Source organism: Zosterops lateralis (assembly GCF_965231275.1).
Source record: "Zosterops lateralis genome assembly, chromosome: 10".
In the NCBI taxonomy this organism is placed as follows: Eukaryota; Metazoa; Chordata; class Aves; order Passeriformes; family Zosteropidae; genus Zosterops; species Zosterops lateralis.
In genome coordinates this window covers 1305444-1314617 of record NC_139770.1, presented here as the reverse complement: position 1 = coordinate 1314617, position 9174 = coordinate 1305444, and positions in this window count along the sequence as shown.

The following is a 9174-nucleotide window of genomic DNA, read 5'->3' as shown; positions in this document are numbered from 1 at the left end:
CTAAATGATTCCCTAAATTTCAAATATTGAAAAAGTTTCCAAATCTGTTTTCACAGAGCATCATTCTCTTGTAAAATTAGGACTAACTTTGCTCGTTGGCCAGAAAATCCTTTTTCTTTCCATGAGACTCCAGGTTTTTCTGGCTTTAAATGCTGGAACAAGTTTCCTGCAGGAATTGGCTGCCTCTCCAGAAAACTGTCATCATTGGACCTAAACCAATTAAACAATAAAAACACGACATACATCCATACACTGACAAATCACCTGAGCCTGGAGGATATATTCAGTTTATTCTGCTTATACTTGGGAAGTTATTAGACTTTGTAGCCATCTTTGAAAATAACTTTTAAAGTTAAAAAAAAATGTTGCAAGTAGTATTTCAAGTATTTTTTAAATCCCATTCTGGCACTGTGCAGCTGAGCAGACCCACTAAAACAGGCCATGGTATTTAAATTTGATTTTTGGGGTTGTTATTATTCAATATTTATGCAGCAGAATATTTGTGTTGCCAGTCCCTGAGACTATAATTTTAGTATTACAAAAATTGATAGTTTTCTTAAATCCCTGGCAAAATGTCCTGTCCCGGGAAGAGCAAACCCAGAAATTCCACATGAAAAGAGGAGAAGGAGACTGCCAGAACATTTCTTTGCTTCCTGTAGTATTGAAGCTGTCAGTGATGAGAAAAGCATAGAATGGTTTGTGTTGGAAGGGATCTTAAAGACCATCCAGTTCCAACCCCCAGATTATAAAATTATATTGAAAATGGTTTTATTCTTTGCCTGTAACCTCATATTCTTTTTAAGATTCTGGCTCAAATATTGGTTATTTCCACATGGAAAAGTTCCAGAGAAGGTGTGACCTTGGCATGAATCCTTTCTGCAGAAGTTTAGTGCTTGTCCAGCTACAAACAACACTTGTGGTCCAAAGGATTTAGAAATAAGGAATCAGGAACCTGAGCCTTTTGTTTGGATGCTTCTTCTCATTTTATTATCTTACTCTGGGGTCAGTAAACAGAAACAGACAATGGTTTAGAAGTGAAATCCATGTGCTTAGCAGTGCAGACAAGGAAATGCAGGTTCTCCCTGGAATTTGGGAGCTTTGCCCCAGCTCCTCCAGCTGCTGTGAACATCCCTGAGCTCTGCACGTCAAATAACCAGAAATGCAGGTTCTCCCTGGAATTTGGGAGCTTTGCCCCAGCTCCTCCAGCTGCTGTGAACATCCCTGAGCTCTGCATGTCAAATAACCAGAAATGCAGGTTCTCCCTGGAATTTGGGAGCTTTGCCCCAGCTCCTCCAGCTGCTGTGAACATCCCTGAGCTCTGCACGTCAAATAACCAGGACTGCAGGTGATGAATGAGGATGTCAGATGTGTGTTTGGCTGCTCTGCAAGGTCTTTAAACTGCAGTTAAGAACAGCTCAAGACCCCAAAAAGGGGTTCAGTTTTCCAGCGTTCATCATTAAATCCCTGCTGGGGAGGGAAAAGGTGGAGCTGGGCTATGGAGTGACCAGGGCTTCTGCAAGTGTGTCCAAGTATTAACCGGGTCATTGGATTTTGGCTTAAATTGTTCTCTGAAAGCATTTTGTTTGTGAATTCTGCTTGGCCAGATTTCACCTGGAAAGCAAGGCCAGTTCCCAGAGAACAATCCCAGTTTACCTGAACCTGGGATAGTGGAAAGTGTCTCTGTCCGTGAAAGAACTGGAATGAGATGAGCTTTACCATCCCTTCCAACCCAAACGGGGTCCTTTGATGCTGCGATTTAGGATTTTATGGTTTTATTAACAATAATAAGCCAAACAACAGACGAGAAGGAAGCGCCTTTCTGGAGAGCTCAGCATCCCACCCTGGGGAGCCGCATCCCTGCGGGAACGGGGCTCCCGGGGCTGCCATTCCCCTTTCCCTGCGGCTCCTCGGGGCAGGGAGAGGCAGGAATACGGGAATAGCAACAGGGAAAGGCATCGGGAGCGGCTCTGGGAGCGGAGGACACGGATCCGAGCGGGGCCGGCAGGGATCTGAGGGGCTGAGGCGGCTGCTGCTCCGGCACCCGGCGGGCTCGCCTCAGGGAGACTCTGAGGGAGGGCTGGGAGCTGAGGAGCACCGGGAAAAGATGGATAACGGGGATAACCGGGATATGGCCGGGATATAGCTGGGATATAGCTGGGATATAGCCGGGATGGCCGGAGCAGCACCGTCCCCACAGCCCCGGCCCTGCCCCGCCGTTCCCGCCCGCCGCCATCGCCTCAGAGCGCGGGCCCGGGGCGCCCCCTGCTGGCGCTGCGGCCTCAGCCCGCCTGAGGGCCCCGAGCGGCCGGAGCCGCCAGAGCCTGTCCCGGCCTCGGTTCCCTCAGCCCCAACACCCGCCAGAGTCTCTGCCCCGGGTCCCTCAGCCCCGACACCCGCCAGAGCCTGTCCCGGCCTCGGTTCCCTCAGCCCCGACACCCGCCAGAGCCTCTGTCCCGGGTCCCTCAGCCCCGACACCCGCCCGAGCTGCGATTTCATCCCTCAGTGGAAGGAGAAGAGAGAGAAGGTCCTTCCAACTTTCTCTCAGCCTGGAGAAGGTTGGAAGGACCCGCAGCAGGTCCAGCTGTGCCCTCCAGGCTGGGCAGAGCAGCGAGATCATCCCCTGAACTGTGGGAAATGCAAGAGCATCATGAGACATTCCCAGTGAGGCACCAGCATTCGCCAGCTCACTTAAACACATTTAATCTGATCCATAAAGACCGCAATACAAAGAATTCTAATTAATAATCCTAGGATCTTTGGAGGGACCTTTGTCCTTTTAGAAGAATAGAGTGGTTTGGGTTGGAAGGACCTTAAAGCTTCATCCCACCATGGGCAGGGACATTTCACACTATCCCAGGTTGATCGAAACCCCATCCAACCTGGCCTTGGACCCTTCCAGGGATCCAGGGACAGCCACAGCTGCTCTGGGCACCCTGTCCCAAGGCTTTTCCACCCTCACAAGGAAGGATTTTTCCCTAATATCCCATCTAACTCTGCCCACCTTCTCTCAAGGCCATTCCCCCTTGTCCTATCATTCCAGGCCCTTGTGAAAAATGCCCCTCCAGCCTCTTTACAAGCCCCCTTTTAGATCCTGAAAAGCCAGACATGAATATTTTAAAATATTTTGATAGGGAAAGAGTGTTGTATAATTTACTGAATTTTTAATTCAGTTTTACTTTTTATTCTCGCACAGGCTCATCATGTCAGTGGTTACTGCAGTCTAGCTAATTAACACAGGGCTGGGGGAATGATTAAAGGCAGGCTCTGGGTATCTGCATTGTTCTGCTTTAATTGCTGCTCAGGCAAGGATTCAGTGTTGGTTTTGGCAGTTGAGCTGCATTTGTCTGGCACAGTGAAAATTCCCTGTTATGTCTATGACACTCATCTGCTGGGGATGGGCAAAAGCAGGAGGATTTTCTGGTGGGAGGCTTGTGGAAGGAATAGGTTTTGTTATTTGGGGAAGACCAGGCTGGAGTGGAAGGTGTCCCCTCCATGCCAAGCACTCCAGGATTCTGTGGTTGTAGGAGGGGAGCTCCTGGATGGACTCTTCATGGAGCTTGAATCCACACCTGCTTCCTTTGGATCTGTGCTTGTCTCCTTTTGGTCCTGAATATTTAAAAATTCACATTAATCACAGGGAAAAAAGGAGCAAAACAGCAATTTGTATGTGGAAAAACGATGTAAAGATACCTCTAAGATCCTTCCAGAGACTAAAAAAAAGTTTTCAGAAACAGAGCTTGAGATGCCTGGCTTTATCCCAGCCTGTTGCTGTCCCTGTTCCTGAATAAACACATCTTTGATGTCACAAGCTGCATTTCATGACACTCCCTTTAAAAAGAAGTGACTAAAGAGAGGATAATGTGGAAGACAGCCAATTACTCCATAAATGTAAACGGCATTAAAAGTGGTGTGTAACATTATATATTTATGGCTACAGTTTTGTTCTGCTGTCACATAACAAAATGAATAATGCATCAGTCCAAGAACTTGTCATTAAGTGAATTTCTTTGTTGCCTTGCTATAAAAATATAAAAATCTTTGGGGTGTGCATATGTGTGACATTAACCCCTTCTGGGAGCAAAATGTACAGTGGGTGAAGACACTGCTTGAGTGAAAAATTGAAATAGATTTAATCATTTTACAATGGTGAAAAAATGTTAGGGATTTGAAGACATTCAGGAAGGTTTTTTTCTTTGATAAATGCACTTTACTTCTAAAAAACAAACTTCTCGGTGCAAGAAGGACAGGGATGCACTGAATCCAGGGGAGAGCCATGAAAATGATCCAAAATCCAGCTGGAGGTGGCCCTGAATCTGCTGGGGCTGGACTCGATTGTCACTGGGGGCACCTTCCAGTCTCATTCCCACTCTAAGAGATGGGACATTGAACAACTAAAAGGATGAGACTGTTGTTCAGATGGTTAAAGTTAAGCTGAAGAATCTGCTGAGCTGAGATCTGGAACCTCCTGAAAACATCTCAGAAGTTGGTGGTCTCCACCCCCAGTTCCCACATATTTCAATCTCTTTTCCATGTTGTCTTCCTTTAATTCTTTGTCCTCCTGAGGAGAGAGGGGAGCATCTATTTACAGCCTGACAAGGGAGACCAAAGGGCCAATCTAACTTCTGATGAGGAGAAAATTGCCTTTATGGTTAAAGTCAGTTAAACTGGATATGGAATTTCGGGCCCCAGCTGAAATCCTTGTCCTGTCCCATGAGTGCTGCTGAGGGTAAAAAAAGGAAACCCTAATTCAGTTAGATGAGGGTGAAACTGTTTTGGTGTTGAGCCTCTCTCCATATAGATGCACGTGATGAGTTTGCACCTCTCAAAAGTAAGATTAAACTTATCTGAAATATCATTTATCTCAGAATGCATTAATCTGATTTTATTTTTTTTCTATTTTCTCCTATTTCTCCCTAACGTAATTGACAGCAAAATTGAATCGGTTTCCTATCGAGCTGGACTCGAAAGGTGAACACTGAATTTTCTATTACTTGGTTTTAATGCAATGTGTACACCTCACGATTTGATAAATTCAGACCTGCTGGGGAAAAGCCAGGAACCACATTTTGGACACAAAGGATCAGATCTTGTTTTATTTCTCAGGAACTATTGGTTTAAATTTTGAAGTTATGAGGGGAAAATGGTTTCTCTGCAAAACATGTTGAAAATTCGAGGAGTTGTTTTCTGGAGCAGGAGGTTCTTTGGTAAGGGAAGATGTTGGAGGAAAAACAAAACAGATGCAGTGGTACCACCCAAAAAAACCCAAAACAACCACCCCATAAACAAACCCAAACTAATAAAACCCCCAAAACACAGAGAAAATTAAAGGAAATGAAAACTTAGTGAGGATTGCTGAGGAACAGGACAGGACAACATGAGCACAGTGAGAAAGATGAAAAGGAGAAGATATTTCCTTCGAAAGGAAACATTTCAGAGAGCAAAGAATCATTAATTCAGACACCGGAACAAACCAGTGATCTGGTGTCCTCTGTTCTTGATGGAATGGGGAAAAGTCTCTGGCTAATGAGTAATTTCCTAATTGTGGAGTGTTGAAAAGCTTTGCTTAGGGAAGCAACATGAGGACAAACATCAGGTAAGCCCAGACCTGAGAGCTCTTGCCTCAACAGGTTTGGCAATCTCGCGGATTTTCCAATCCAACATTCTACAGTTATTTATACAAAGGATTCTACAAATCTAGCAAACAAAACTTTACCTGCCAAGCCACTTCCACATCAGGTATTAATTAATTAAAATAATGTTTCCTGTGAGGTGCTGCCTCTCTTCTATTTTCCCCTGCCTGGTTTCTTTAAGCTCCCAAGTAACTGCTGCTGCTCAGCTTTGGTGCCACTGTGAAATGAGGTGCTGGTGGAAGGTGTTCCCCCTTCAAAACCTCCTCTGATGTGCAGCATTAATGATGGAAAACTTATTCTGCAGATGTCTTAGGGTTTTTTGTACCTTACTGAGGCATCTCTCCGTGGCCAGGAGGAGAACCTGTGCACAAGGAAGGGGTGAGCACTTTGTAGAGCAGGAACTGCTTCTCTCCCGTGTAACTCAGCACAAATCCCTGTGTTAATTTTCACTGCTACGGATTAGCTGGTTTCATTAGCAGCTTCAGAGGCTGGGTGATTAATATTAATAATCCCTGTTAGCCTATAGACTTAATTAGGGTGAGAAACAGCTGGATGCTGTGCGGAACCAGCCCTGGCTCCAGACGCGGTGTCTCTGCCCTGATTGCTGAGCTCTTAGCACGGGCAGATCCTCACGGTTACCTATCGATACCTCTCCTCCTTCCTGCTTCCAGGACCCTTTTAGAGCCTCCTGGCTCCTACCCAGGGCCTGGCAGCGTGGTTGGAGCAGTCCTTGGAGCCAGGAGGGTTTTTCTGTGCCGCTTTTGCTCTCCTGGATGAGTTTTCCTCACTGCTGCTCTCAGGGACAGAACTCAAGTGCTGTCAGCAGCATTCATTTGTCCTGTCTCTCCTTAAAAAAAAAAACTTGTGCAAGCCCAATGCAGCTTTTGACCCATTTGGGCATTACAAATTGGGAGAAACCTACAGGAATATCAGGAGTGCAGAGCTGTTAAAGGCCTCCTTAACTTGCAGAGCTGCAGCTCTGGTGGCACCGACCCAGCGCTCGATGTTGGGTCGGGTTCAGGGTCTGAAACCCCGGCAGCAGCAGAGTTATGCAGCTCAATTAGCACACTTCATAAACTATGCAGCTCAATTAAGGAAGGCCCTGTCCGTGGAAAGCAAAGCCAGTGGAAGGAGATGCCTGAAGTAATAAAATATGGGTTCAGCGGGGAAATTATGCAGGTGGTTAATGAAAATGTTACCTGAGATGTGAAATGTGAATGTGTGTGGGGATATAAAAACGAGGCTGGTTGTGTTTGAGTTTGTCCAAAGGGAGGCTGGGGTGACTTTTTTTATTGTTTGAGTTTGTCCAAAGGGAGGCTGGGGTGACTTTTTTTTGTTGCCTGTGAGTATTTTGGAGGCCTCTCTGAACCAGCAGTGGTTATAAAGAAATGAGCGTGCCGAGTTTCCCTATTTGTGATAAACTTTATCTCCACGGTGGCGCAGCAGATGTTGGGTTTGTGATGCAAATGAGCCTCTGGAGCAGGGCAGCTGTTAATGAGCTCTGAGCATTGCACAAGGCAATACCCACCTGCAAACCCCAACAGCAGTGCCAGGGCTGGGCAGGCTTTGGCTCCTCCAAGGCCTGGGTCATAATCTCACAGTTTTATTCAGGCAAAACCTCTTTTAATTTCAGCAGGGGCTGTGACTGTGGCTGGTAACTGGAGAATAAGCAAGACTTGGTATGGAAACAAGGGAAATCTTTACATGGTCCTCAAGGCATTTGTGTCCTGGCTGATTCCATCAGAATCAGGGGGATGTTGCCTGATTTTAAGGATATTGAGTGAATTAGGGGAACATTCATGGGTGTCCTGCTTGGCCAGCCTTGGAGGGCACATATTTAGAGGCCATTAATAAGTGGTGCCCTGTCCTGGATCTGTCCCCTGCCGAGGCCACCCTCGAAAACAGGATTTGAAACTCATTATTTATCCCATCCCAGATTTCAGCCTCAAACCCAGACAATTATTAGCCAAACTGAAACCCTCTGGAGGTGTGATCTGTGAGTCCTGCACAATTCTCCTTGGTTTTCCACAGCTGATTCCTGGCACACAACAGGATTTTGGCACTGGGACAGGCTGCAGGGACATAAACCTGATTTTGCCATTAGCCTTTTATGTTGGGAGGGGAGTGGGTTCTAATGAATACCCAAAATTAAAGAGACTCCAGCCTGACTGTGAAATTAATAGAGCTATCAACCCCCCCTCTGTCATTATACAACAATTGTTAATTATTTACAAGCAAACTTCTGCAAGAACAGTATTGTAGCTGTCGGCATTGTCGTTATTAAAATTAAAACACTTTGTCTGGGTGGAAGATAACATGAGTCATTTTGGTGAAATGTAATGAATATGGAATATTCTGTTGCTTTTCCCCAATTAGTTGGAGGGAGAACAATAGCCTGTCTCTTCCCTAACAAGATGTTTGGGTTTGAAAGTCTAACAAAATAAATATTTTCAGGGCTTTGCTGAAAAGGGGCGTCGTTCATTGTAGCTGTTATAATGAAAGTTAAAACAAATTTCTTTTTTTTTTCTAGGATGGGGAAAAATCTATTTTCATGAAGAAAATTCTCTTTTTTCAGCTGGCGAAAAATGTGTGTGAACTTTTTTTGGTTTGTTATCACAGTATTTTGGTTGTCTTATTATTGCAGCAAATCATTTAAAGCTCATCTTGTTCCACCCCTTGCCATGATCACCTTCCACTTATCCCAGGTTGCTCCCAGCCCAGTCCAGCCTGGCCTTGGACACTTCCAGGGATGGGGAATCCACAATCTCTGGGTGATTTTGGTTGCTATTTGAAGTCAAAATTAGGTTCATGGTGAGCAAAGGAAGCTCTGAATTCCTGCTGTACAATGAATAAAGTCATTATCAGAAATAAAATCCAACCCTGTTTGTGTTCTCCTAGTCAGACCACCCTGCCCTATGAAATCTATTATATTAAAATCTCTTGTTTAGAAAATGAATTTCAGAGTGGGAATATTTCTGTCCTGCCACCATCTCACGAGATTTTTTTACAGTCTCACAGAAGTGAGAGAGAAGCCAGCTGTGTTCCTGTCGTTCCTGAGCTAAAAGGAAGATGTAGGAAACACACAATTGGATTTCCCTTAAAGAACAATAACAACAACAACTTTAACATCGTTAAAAGAATGTGTTCACCCCCCATTAATTTTGTATTTGATTGCCCAGGCTGTGGTGCAATGAACGGGAGCAAAAAAGCCATTAGGAGGAATTGCCATCAAAATGAGGACCTGTATGACTGAATGTGTGTTCTAGGGAGCAGATTTTTTAAAAAACCTGTAATTTATAAACTCCTTCAGTATTACAAAAGCCCTAACAAGAGTTATACAAACGTTTCTCCTCATTATCTTTGGGCAAACAGGCTTTCCTTTCTCCCAGCAGCTGCCCAAGGGTGCTTGACCTTACACTTGGCTGTTCCCAGTTGGTTCCTTTGATATTCCTTTGGCTGTTATTAGAAGAATGTCCTTGCTGGGACACTCCCCGTGGGGTTTTGCTCCTGTGCTCTCCCAGGAGAGGAGGACACAGCCAGGCTC